The 13,338-nt window shown below is 40.3% G+C and overlaps 1 pseudogene; it reads left to right on the plus strand.

Annotated features, from left to right (window-relative positions):
- Window positions 1-678: 678 nt before the first annotated feature.
- Window positions 679-12,394, plus strand: LOC105059223 (uncharacterized; annotated as a pseudogene).
- Window positions 12,395-13,338: the final 944 nt, after the last annotated feature.

The raw sequence follows: 13,338 nt of genomic DNA on the forward strand, positions 1-13,338 counted from the left end.
AATTTCATTTGAGTACTCCATTTCTGTTGAAGCAGAGTACTGACTTGAGCGTCGGAGGGTCTTGCTGGAGCACCCCCAACTCCGGTTTAGACTTCCATTGTAGGTCTCGACGGTGGCCGCAGTCACCTCGACTCCAGCTTCTCCGACGTCGGCAGAATTCTGCATCAACATACATATACATATACATACATACATACATACATATACATACATACATACAAATATACATACATACATACATATACATACACACACACACATACATACATACATAGATATATATATATACACACACACACACACAAACACACACACATATACATATATATAATGTGTGTGTATGTATATATACATAAAAAAAAAATTACATATATATATATATACATATATATATATATATATACACATATATATATACATGTATGTATGTATGTACACACACATATATACACACATATATATATATGTGTGTATATATACACACACACACACACACACACACACATATATATATATATATATATGTATGTACACACACACACACACACACATATATATATATATATATATATATATATATATATATATGTGTGTGTGTGTGTGTGTGTGTGTGTGTATGTATATATATATATATGTATGTATGTATGTATGTGTGTGTGTGTGTGTGTGTATATATATATGTCAAGTGTTCCTGAAAAGTGTTTGTCAAGTGTCAAAAGCTGGTAGTTTGGGTTGTTACCAGTGATAGGTTTTGATTGTTCCTGAAATAAAGGGAGTGTTTGGGTTATAAATAAACTTGTATCTTTTGGCAGATCTCCCAGGATGGCCCTTGTTGTCACCGTCTGTTGTGGGCAGGCCGTGGGAGACCCCCCTTAATAGTTCCACATCGGACAAATTCGGAAGTATTATATGTTTAAGTGGGATACGAGCACACCTTTCCTTGCGAGACGCCTTTTTCCTCTCCGGAGGGTGAAAGGACAAAACTGTGAGGCCGTCTGCGTGACGCTGGGCTGGGGCGGAATAATCTCCGATGGGGCCCAGGGATCCCAGGGACAACCCCCGGTGGGGATCACGGGGCACGCTCCCCGTCCGGACCTAGCCAGAGCAGACAATACTTCGTGGGATTCGAGGTGGCGGTCTCCGACGACCCTTGACATACTGACACATCAGTGGCGCGCCAGGTAGGGGCACCCGCCCCCTGCTTACAGCACATGCCTCTCCAGAGTGGGGGGCTATGTTGTGGGCAGGCCGTGGGGGGACCCCCCTTAATAGTCTCACATCGGACAAACTCTGAAGTGTCATGTGCTTAAGTGGGATACGAGCACACCTTCCTTCGCGAGGCACCTTTTCCCTCTCCGGGGGGCGAAAGGACAAAACCGTGAGGCCGTCTGCGTGACATTGGGCCGGAGCGGAATAACCCCCGGTGGGGACCACGGGGCACGCTCCCTGTCCGGACCTAGCCAGAGCGGACAATACTTCGTGGGGTCCGAGGTGGCGGTCTCCGACGACTCTTAACACACTGACACATCAGTGGCGCACCAGGTAGGGGCACCCGCCCCTTACCTACAGTACATGCCTCTCCAGAGTTGGGGGCTATGTTGTGGGCAGGTCGTGGGGGGACCCCCCTTAATAGTCCCACATCGGGCAAACTCTGAAGTGTCATGTGCTTAAGTGGGATACGAGCACACCTTCCCTCGTGAGGTGCCTTTTCCCTCTCCGGGGGGCGAAAGGATAAAATCGTGAGGCCGTTTGCGTGACGCTGGGCCGGGGCAGAATAACCCCCGATGGGGCCCAGGGGCCCCAGGGACAACCCCCGATGGGGACTACGGGGCACGCTCCCCGTCCGAACCTAGCCAGAGTGGACAATACTTTATGGGGTCCGAGGTGACGGTCTCCGACGACCCTCAACACACTGACACATTAGTATGTTGTAGGCAGACCGTGGGGAGACCCCCCTTAATAGTCTCACATCGGGCAAACTCTGAAGTGTCATGTGCTTAAGTGGGATACGAGCACACCTTCCCTCGCGAGACGCCTTTTTCCTCTTCGGGGGATGAAAGGACAAAACCGTGATGCCATCTGCGTGACGCTGGGCCGGGGCGGAATAACCCCCGGTGGGGCCCAAGGGCCCCAGGGACAACCTCCGGTGGGGACCACGGGGCACGCTCCCCGTCCGGACCTAGCCAGAGCGGACAATACTTCGTGGGGTCCAAGGTGGCGGTCTCCGACGACCTTTGACATACTGACACATCAGTGGTGCGTCAGGTAGGGGCACGCACCCCCTGCCTACAGCACATGCCTCTCCAGAGTGGGGGGCTATGTTGTGGGCAGGCCATGGGGGGACTCCCCTTAATAGTCTCACATCGGGCAAACTCTGAAGTGTCATGTGCTTAAGTGGGATACGAGCACACCTTCCCTCGCGAGGCGCCTTTTCCCTCTCCGGGGGGCAAAAAGACAAAACCGTGAGGCCGTCTGCGTGACGCTGGGCCGGGGCGGAATAACCTCCGGTGGGGCCCAGGGGCCCAGGGACAACCCCCGGTGGGGACCACGGGGCACGCTCTCCGTCTGGACCTAGCCAGAGTGAACAATACTTCGTGGGGTTCGAGGTGGCAGTCTCCGACGACCCTTGACACACTGACACATCAATGGCGCGCCAGGTAGGGGCACCCGCCCCCTGCCTACAGCACATGCCTCTCCAGAGTGGGGAGCTATGTTGTGGGCAGGCCGTGGGGGCATCCCCTAAATAGTCCCACATCGGGCAAACTCTGAAGTGTCATATGCTTAAGTGGGATACGAGCACACCTTTCCTCGCGAGGCGCTTTTTCCCTCTCCGGGGGGTGAAAGGATGAAACCGTGAGGCCGTCTGCGTGACGCTGGGCCGGGGCGGAATAACCCCCGATGGGGCCCAGGGACCCCAAGGACAACCCCCAGTGGGGACCACGGGGCACGCTCCCCGTCCGGACCTAGTCAGAGTCGACAATACTTCGTGGAATCCAAGGTGGCAGTCTCCAACGATCCTTGACACACTGACACATCACCGTCTAAGGTGCAATTGCTTAAATGTGACAAGTGCTCTCGAGAGTTTTGTTCTCCAATAAACTATTGGCGGCATGTGCGTGTGCATCGCCGGTCTTTGAACATTGAGAAGGTATTTTCTATTCCTTCTTTTTCTTCATGTTTGACAGGCTAACACATTTTATTTCTGCAGCTTCATTCTTTATCATATGCTTTTTCTGATGAGGAGATTGTATGTTTAATTTTATTAATTACTTTGCTTTCTAGGAAAAGCATATGTATTATTAGATATTCAGTACAATCATCACTTCATGCATCAGATATTTCCTGATCAGTGTATCAGGTAGAAATCGTGATTGTTTTACAATGCCAACTTACAATTCATTCAGCTTGTTTTCTGGTTTCTTTTTTCTAATATTATTTGTAATAAATTACAATGTGCACATTTTAAGGAGTATTAGGTTGTTTAAATGTAAATCTAACCTTAGAGCTTTTTTCTGTTTAAAGAAAATGGCAAACAGCCTGACAGATCTGTGGTGGTCCTGATTACCTAATTTGTTGCTTGAGTTTCCTTTTCCTTTTTTATCTTCGCCATCTTCCCCCCTTCAGCAAAGAGATACATTTTTCGGTTGTACATTTTCTGTTCGAGCTTCTTACTATTCGGTACAAACATGCTGTTGGAGTTTACGATCGTTTAGAACAGTCAATTGGCATTGGTTTTTCTTTAATAGAAAATTTCTTAAATCCCGATTGTTTGATGGTTCATTATTCTGAGCTAATACTTTTTCAAATTTTCCTCCTTTTCTGTTACGCTTTGTTCTGCTCTTCATAAATTGCTGATTCTTAGCTGACAATTTGTAGGACTCTACTACTAATCGGGAATTCCTGGCGGCATTTTGGGACAAGGTAATGCGTTGCCTAAAATACAAGTGATGAATGATATATTTGGTTGAAACTGCTATTGAGCCCAGCAGAATTAACACATCAGTTGAGCTTAAAAATAATAGACCTATCAAAGAGGTTCAGGCCTCAGTTGGATTTGCTTGCAAAGATCTAAGTTGGTCAAGTCTTGGACCATTCCTAAACTGGATTCAACCCATCTCATTTGCAGCTGTTATATGTTTTTTTCTTTTTATTAGACAATAGCTTAACTTTTAAAAAATATATATATATATATTTCAACTATATTTGGATGAACGAAAAGAAATCACATCATTCACAGATGTGGCTATAGAGGTAATGGATTTAATTGAAATGCTATCCTTCTATACCTTTTGGATCCAGTCATTTAATTGTGCAATCTTTAATATCGATGCTAGTTATCTGTCAGTTAATGGTTGTTTTCAAGAGATGTTGTCTTGTGAATTGCTTCTTGTATGTTATCTCTTCTAGGTGTGTATTTATAGAAGTGAAAATCTTATTGAATCAATTATTTATCTCTCTACTTGACTATTTTCTTGATATTTGTTGCTATTAAAGTAGGAAGGAACAAGATTACACATGCTAGAAACATCTTGCATCTAAACTTGGAAATTTCTACATATGTGCCAGGTCTGTATTGGTTGAATGTATTTTGGTGGTAGTAGTTGTTCGAAACAAAAAAGAAGAGAAATAGAGTAGAGAAAAAAAATCTGTTTAAAAATAAAATAGAGGAAAAATTGATTGCCTATTTCATCTAGCCTCTAAAGGGCTTTTATAGGCATTGAGATACAATATATTTGGACAACTATTAAACATGATAAGATCTTCATATATATGATTATAACCAAATATGGTTATAATCATATTATATACTGAATTTTGTCTAAAAATATATGGCTATAAGATCCTCATATATATGGTTATAATCTAATATGGTTATAACCATATTACATACTATATTAATCATATTACATACTATGTTAACTATATTACATACTATGTTTTCTAATACTCCCCCTCAAGCTAGAGCATATATATTAAACATTCCCAGCTTGGTACATAAGGAAGAAAAGTGAGTAAACCCACGAGCCTTAGTAAAGATATCAGCCAACTGATCCTCTAAACCTTCTTTAGCTTGCAAATTTTCTCCCTCAGAGCAGCATAACCGGAAGGTTGCTCTATATAAACAACCTTAGACAAATCTTCGTATAAAAAGGCATTACTTACATTTATCTGATGTAGTTTCCAGTCCTGATTAATTGCAATAGAGAACAGAATGCGAACTGAGTTGAGACAAGCAATTGAGAAAATAGTCTCAAAATAGTCAATACTATAGATTTGGGTGTATCCTTTAGCGACAAGACGAGCTTTAAAACGCTTCATGTGCCATCAGATTGGTATTTGACTATAAAGACCCATTGATATACAACAAGATGAACATCGGATGGTGGTGAAACTAACTCCTAAATGCCACGACTGACTAGAGCAGCCATCTCTTCATCCATGGCCTATCTCCATCTGGGATTAGATTGAGCCTCCTGATAGGTCCTGGGAATAGATATGGAAGATAGAGATTCCATAAAAAATCGAAAAGAAGGTAAAAGATAATCAAAGGTCATAGAGATAGGTATTGGGTGCAAAGTACAAGATCTTTTACCCTTTCATAATGCAATAGACAATTTTAAATCTGAAAGATGGCCTGCAGAAAACTCAGACGGAGATGACATAGTTGGTGATAGTAAAGATAGAGGAGCTCTTTTTCCACGATGATTGTAAACTTGCAAAGATGGTGGAGTAGAAGTACCAGAAGATGGAGTTATGAAAATTTTGGGAGGAGCAATAGGCGGTAGAGGAACACTAGATGACTCGAAAGAGATGGAAAAAAGGGAGTGGTTTCAAAGAAAGAGACATCAACAGAGACAAAGTGTCATTTAGAAAGAAGATCATGACATCGGTATTCTTTCTGAGTACGAGAATATCCCAAAAAGATTCACCAAATAGATCGAGGAGACAACTTATCTCTGCTAGGTCCTCAGAGATGAACAAAACACAGATATCCAAACACTCGTAGGGTTAGAGAGAAGGGTTCCTCAGAGGGATAGAGAATAAAAAATAAAGATTTTTCATCCAATATACTTAATGGAGCCCTATTTATAAGATAACATGCTGTAAGAATGGCATCATGCCAATAAGATTTAGATACCTACATATGAAACATAAGAGTTTGCGCCATATCTAAAATATGTCTATATTTTCTTTCAGCTACTCCATTTTACTGAGAGGTGTAAGGACACAAGATCTGATGTATTATACCATGAGAAGTACAAAAATCTATAAAACTGGACTGTAAGTATTCAGAGACATTATCAGTACGAAAAACTTTGATAGAGGTGAAAAATTGAGTTTTTATTTTATTATAAAAATTTTAAAATATAAAAAAGACTTCAGACTGACTTTTAAGGAGATACAACCAGATCATCCTAGTGTAGTCATCGACAAAAATCATATAATATCTAAAACCTAATCGATTCAGGACAAGACTCGAACCCCAGATATCCGAATGGATTAACGTGAAGGAAGAAGAACAATGCTTACTAACAGAAGAAAGAAAAGACACTCTATGATGTTTTTCTAACTGGCAAGCTTCACATTCAAAACTATCCGAAGATTTGGGAAGAAGATCAAGATTCTTTAGAACTTCTGTAGATGGATGACCAAGACAACAATGCCACTGATAAGGTGAGTTGGAGGATGATAACACGGCACAAGCAGGAGATGTTGTATCAGTAAAGAAGTAAACTCTATCCATCTTAACATTGCCACCAATCATCTTTCTTGTGCTGAGATCCTGAAAGTGGCAATGAGAAGGATAGAACGTAATCGAGCAGTTTAAGGATTTAACAAGGCATCCAATAGATAACAAATTCAAATGACATTTAAGAGCATATAGGACATATATAAGAATGAGTGTAAGAGAAATCCTCACAGTATCATGTCCAAGAATAGGAATTGAAGTGCCATCCATAATAATGACAGATAGCATATGAGACAATGGAGTATATGTAAGAAAAAGACCTCTGTTACCTGTGACATAAAAAGAAGCACCTGAATCTAATAACCAGGACATACCAGGAGTGACTGTAGTAGTCATCCCAAGAGTTGAAGACACAACTAGTGGAGCTGAAGATATGGAGGCACTGGTGGACTGGAGAAATCGCTCGTAGTCAGTCCGAAAAACTAAAACTGAGTCATTAGTGGCAGGAGTGGCACCAACGTCAGACGAAGCTATAAAAGAAGCAACACTAGCAGGATAAGAGGCAGAAGACTTTCCAAATTTCTGCCAACAATGCTCAGTAGGATGATTTAAATGTCCACAATGTGGACATGATGAAAAAGAATTGCATCTATGACCCCCTCGGCTGCTACGAGTACCAATAGCAAGAGCAGTGTTCTCCATAGATGGAGAAGATGTGGGCTGTAACTTAGTAACACGTAGAACACGACTCATGGCGTTGCTCAAAGTGGGAATACTATCATCTGCCATGGGAATGCTGCTATTGAAGAACAGAAATATCAATAGTGAGAGGATGATACTGAGCAAGCTCAGTCCTCTTTCCCTGAAGAATGCTGTAGTACTCCTGAATTGAGAGATCCCTCTATTACAAAAAAAAGATATCTGAGTAAAGTGAGTAGATCCTTGAGATATTCTTCTCTTGAAAGTAGGTCATTCTCAAGAAATCTCATATCTCTTTTGTAGTGGATAGAAACATCACAGTGTTAGCAATATGAGGCTCTAGGCTATTCAACATCCAGATAAGAACAGCATAATCAGTCTCTTGCCATTTGCAGGATTTTACTAATCAGCACTATTAATAGGTTCCTTATCTAGGTGATGAAGTTTTCCACGGGATCCCACCATGTAGCGATATGTCTAAGATCAAAGAAGATAATTGGCACCATTAAATTTGACACTGGTATCAAGAGGTGTGGTTTTCAGATCATTCGAGGAAGAAGCCATTGAATAAATCTAGAAGATCTGTCAAAAGAATAGGCTGAATAGCACAAAAGACCAAACGGCTGCAAGGAAGAATAAATCTGCAGTAAAATAGGCTGAATAACTGCAGCAGCAAGAGAAAGAGATCAAATAGCAGTAGGAGAGGCGGGCAGCTAAGTGACACCAAGAAAGAGAGGCCGAACAGCACAAAAAGAAATCAAGAGAAGAGAAGGGGACCGTGCAGCACCAGAAATGACGGCGGTTTGATTAGGAACAAGGCGCTGATACCATGTTCAAAAACAGAAAAGAAAAAAAAATAGAGTAGAGGAAAAAAATCTGTTCAAAAATAGAGGAAAAATTGATTGTCTATTTCATCCAGTCTCTAAAGGATTTTTATAGGCATTTTGATACAATATATTTGGATAATTATTAAACATGGTAAGATCTTCATATATATGATTATAACCATATTTGATTATAATTATATTATATATTAAATTTTGTCTAACAATATATGGCGATAAGATCCTCATATATATGGTTATAATCATATTACATACTATGTTAACCATATTATATATTATGTTAACCATATTACATACTATATTTTTTAATAGTAGTAATTGTGCCATAAATGAAAATGATTAAGCAATAAAATAACGTTTGATCTTGCCAAGGCCATAATGTTCCCTGGTCCTTATTTCTGTAGTAGAATAGTTCTACTGCTTTTCTAGAAATGTTGCTGAAACCCTTATCATCTGTAAATATAGCTCCCAGGTTAACCATATTTTTTAAACCTTTCCAAGATTTGGGTTTCATAGGCTCAATAGCATGTGAAACAAAAAATTTTGAAAGCCCATAAATTATTGAATGTTGGGTTGCATTGTCGTGGGAGTACCACCTTTTGACCGATTTCAATATCCTGTTAATCTAAACATGTGAGACAATAGAAAGAAGAATGGTACTACACTGCATTTTCTATCTGGGAGGCGGATACTAATAAGCAGCACATTTTCAGGAAGTTGCTGGTTCTTCAATTATGAGAGCATTGTCATTATGGATTCGAAAACCAGGATTTTCTTCTCTACCACACAAGTATGTTAAGACTGGTGCCACTCTTTTGGTTAAAATCTAGTTGCATGCACTAGTTTTCTGCTTGAACAGAAACTGGATAGTTAAAATTCTCCATGGATGCATGTTGGATCTAAATCATCTGGTTGTTGATAAGATATGTCATCATGACAATTTTAGTGTAATGCTATGTATAGGTCAAAGCGTGGCTTGCTGACAAGGATGCTGAAGCTTTGAGATGCCAGAAGTTGCTTGTGGAGGAAGAGGAAGTTGCTCGGAAAAGGTACTCTTATTGTCTATCAAACACCAAAAGACTTGATCTTTTTTAACCATCTGGTTCAACAACAAAGGGAACATTAGTTACTTGCATTTTCTTGAGTTGTTGGTTGAATGGATATAGAAACATGTCGATGCCCTTGTTAAGTTGTTGTTTCTGTTTTTATACCTTACCATGCAACAGTGACCCTTCAAGGAAGCATGTCTTTCTTTTGTTTATTATTATTTTTAGCTTGTATAACAAATTAAAGTGGATTCTACATGTTCTATCGAGTTTGGAGGCTTGAAGCACCCCTCTCCTTCTGTGGCACCTCATACAAACTGTTAAGCCAATAACCTGCAAGACTGGGTTCTTGCATTTCTGGTTCGACAATTGATGCCAGGTTCTTTATGCTCGGCATTTCAATGGTTCTATTAATCATAAAGCCTTCTGTCATTTGATATGCGCTGTTCCAACTAATGATGGACGAGACACAGCAGAGATGTTATTGACATGATTTTGGTTAATGTTCTATATTATTAGTTTTCCATATATGGTCAACGTGCTTTCCTCTTTTTGATACTTCTGACATATCCTTGATAGTCAACTTCAATATCCACCAGCCTTGAATTTTGTGGTTGGTGGATATTTGAAAACTAATTTTACTTTTGATTTAACTAGTTTTGCTTGGGTTATCTGTAAAGATGTTGACTTCTAGAGTTCAGGTAATACAAGCAAAATTTCTGACCGGCTGGTATCAGTTTGAGAAAAGCTGATCCAAATCACTTATATTTTTCTTTGTAATGTTTGGCTTGAACATGATCTCAGTATCGGTGTTTCTGTATGCAAAATACTCCTAATGAAATCCCAAATTTACTTCTCTAAAATTTGTTCCTAGATAATTTTATGATCTGAATGAAACTGAGCCTCTTCTTTTCTTAAGCTCTATTTCACTTATAGTTGGTGTTCTTCTTCCCTTTGGATGTTTGAATAAATCCACATTAGACAGGATAACATGATGCTTGGTGAAGTTGAGTTGGAGTATAATGCCGACTCCTCACCTTGATTTAACATTTTTCAATAATAATTAGTTCGGTGTCTATCTATTATGGCATCTATTTTCATCTGAGTTGCAACTCAACTTATTATGTCATACTTTCGATTGAACCTAGATTATCTTTTTCCCCCTTTTGCTTTGTTTTGTGTTTTCCTTTTTTTTTTTGTTGGTGGGGGTGGGGGTGGGGGGTGGGGTTTGCATGTAAGAACATTGGCCTAAATCTTTTGTTTGAGTATATTGATAGAAGGTGATGGTAGCTCTCAGGTTGACTAGAAATTTTTTTTTAAAAAATCTCTGAGTTTAATACAAAATCATATTTAAATTGATCTCTTTGTAATTGCAGACAAGCTGATCTCCTGGAAAGGAAAAAGATGAAGAAACTTAGGCAGAAAGAGAAAAAGGCAAAGGACTTAACTAATGCAGACAATAGGGTTCATTCACCTGGTACTGTGGAGTATACATCTGGTTCCATAGGAACACCAAGTCCAAGGGCTCCATCTGAGTCTGACTTGTATGCTCAAGAGGCATCAATCGGTCAAGACCCACAACCTTTAGAGCCTACTGGATCACCAGATCCAGTTGCAGAAACAAACTTCGGATTGTTCGTGCCCACTGAGGATGCTGATCAAAATATGGATCTCCTAAAGCAAATGGAGAATTGCGGAGGACAGCGAACTGTGGCCCGATATCGACTATCTAAACCTTCAAGAAATTTTCGGAATGGTGTCTACTCAGGTCAGGTTCCAGTGGCAAAGTCTTCCATTTTGATGAACCATGGCAATCACATATATCCGAAGGCTGCTCCATCAGCCAATTGGCATAAAATTTGGACACGGAAATCCAAACCTGACAATGAAGCAAAGGGTTCGTCGGACAGATTAGACAGAGAACATAGAGATCTGCCAGTTATCATTGATAACTCTGAAGTTTTAATTGGTTCTATCAATGTCACACTTGGACAATCAAATGATTATTGCCAGGACTCGAGCTCCCCCTGCTGTAGTTGTTATCAAGAGAAGTTGGTTAAGCCTGTTTCCAGCATGAATGATGTTAACTGCTCCAGAGCAAAGTTGTGGAAACTAGTGACTAAGTCAAGATAATTGTGATTATGCCACCATAAGAAGTGATAAGAGAGAGAACAAAATGGTTGGACGGTCCGCTGGAACTACTAGCCAGATTTCACCTGATCAGGGCGGTCTTGCTTCCGGTGGAATGGATGGTACTGCTGGTTCTGAGAGGTGCAAGGATTTATTGGCACTGCACAGAAGTGAAAACTTGTCAGGACCTATGCTATTCTCTGTCAAAGATGCGGAGGCTTTTCTTGCTCATAGTAAGGATCTCTCTCATTGACGTTTCTCTTTCTGAAGTATGTGATAAGACTTCTCCTAGGTATTCTATTGCCGCCACCAGTCACTGCTTATCAATCTGAACCTTTTGGTCTGTTGGCCACCTGATGAGAGCTCTAACATGAAAATCTCAGTCCAATTGGTTTATCATGCCAGCTTGGTGAGTGGAGTGTTTGAAATTGTTAACTTGCATTCTTATGACTGCAGGTACCATGTTCATTTGATTTTCAGCTCTCACCTGTTCATTAGGTGACTGAAACATGATATGGTTCAGAGTGATAGAGCAGTTAATAGGTGCTACAAGGATGGTGTAACCTATGTGGGAGCCTAGGCTGTTCGCTGTTGATTGGATGGCCAAAAAGAAAGTTGCAAGCCGTTATGACGTCATTCAAAGCTTAATACTCTACCATGCAATGCGAATCTGACAAAACTTTCATGTTATGCAGAGTGGAAGGAAGCCATTGCATCTGATCATGTCCAGCTAGTTCTACCCCCTGAAACTGAAGCATTGGATTACTTCAGAAACCCCAGCTGTAATTGCACGGAGGCACCAATGCAGCCTTCCAATTCAATCGGATACAGCATACTTGGTAGTGCAGAGAACCAGATGGCTGCGGTAGGCTCAGCCGAGCTAGCATTTGGTGCTTCCAAGCCCAAATCCAGACCAAAGCCAGAAAAAGAACTGCAAGCTGCAGTATGTTCCCAAGCAGAGGAATGATGCTTTAGGAGAGTAGATTCAATGCATCTGAGTTTCCAACAGAGGTTCCAGTTTTATTGAGAGGTCTTCTGTGACCATAACGTTGCCCCTTTTGGTAGAATTTTTTTGATTTCTCTGTTTTTTCCTGCTCAGACCTCACAATCAGTCTCCTTAAAGTTTATATGTTATAATTTCTTTTCAGGTGTTATTGTTCTTGCCTTTTATGCATTTCACCTTTTTTCTCTTATTTTATCAGAAATTCTATCATCTTTCATGGCCTGGAAATTATGTGTATAACTTGTTTCTGGTTTGTGGTGCTTTTTTCTTTTCTTTTCTTTCTTTTTTTTAAGATTTTACTGTCTATCATAACTTGAATGAATCTTATACCTTGGCACAAGGTAGGTCAGTTTCATTTTTCAAGCTTCACTAGTTTCTGCAGCTATACAAATTTGGATATGAGGTATGGATATGTTATTCCAGAGGAACCACAGAACTTTGTGAGGAGTTGCATGGCAGCTGTGTTGATGCCAAATTGACATACCAATCTTCATTCACAAGGACCTCTATCGTCATTTTCGAGAATAGAATCTGTGGCTTATCTGAACTCACCATTTAAAATCCCTAAATCTTCCACTTCCTCTCAAGGAGGATCCTTATATTTTTATATCAAAAAGAAGTTGCATCCGATCGTGCTATGGGTTTTTGCACTGGAGCCTTGATTAATACTATCAATTTTTTAAATCTGCATCTATCGATATGATCATTAATATTTATTTCATCTGTATGACTCGGCTTATTTTCTAGATATCAGAAAATTGTATGACTTGGATTTCCACTTAAATCATCAAAACGAATGGTGACTAATATAAACTAATGTTTTGTTGAAGATATAGCATCACATTATTAAATGAAGAAAATATAATCTCTTCATTAGGATTTATGAGAGCTAGGTTTTTTTTTGGTGATAAAATATGAGAGCTA

This window comes from Elaeis guineensis, chromosome 16 (assembly GCF_000442705.2).
Source record: "Elaeis guineensis isolate ETL-2024a chromosome 16, EG11, whole genome shotgun sequence".
Classification (NCBI taxonomy): domain Eukaryota; kingdom Viridiplantae; phylum Streptophyta; class Magnoliopsida; order Arecales; family Arecaceae; genus Elaeis; species Elaeis guineensis.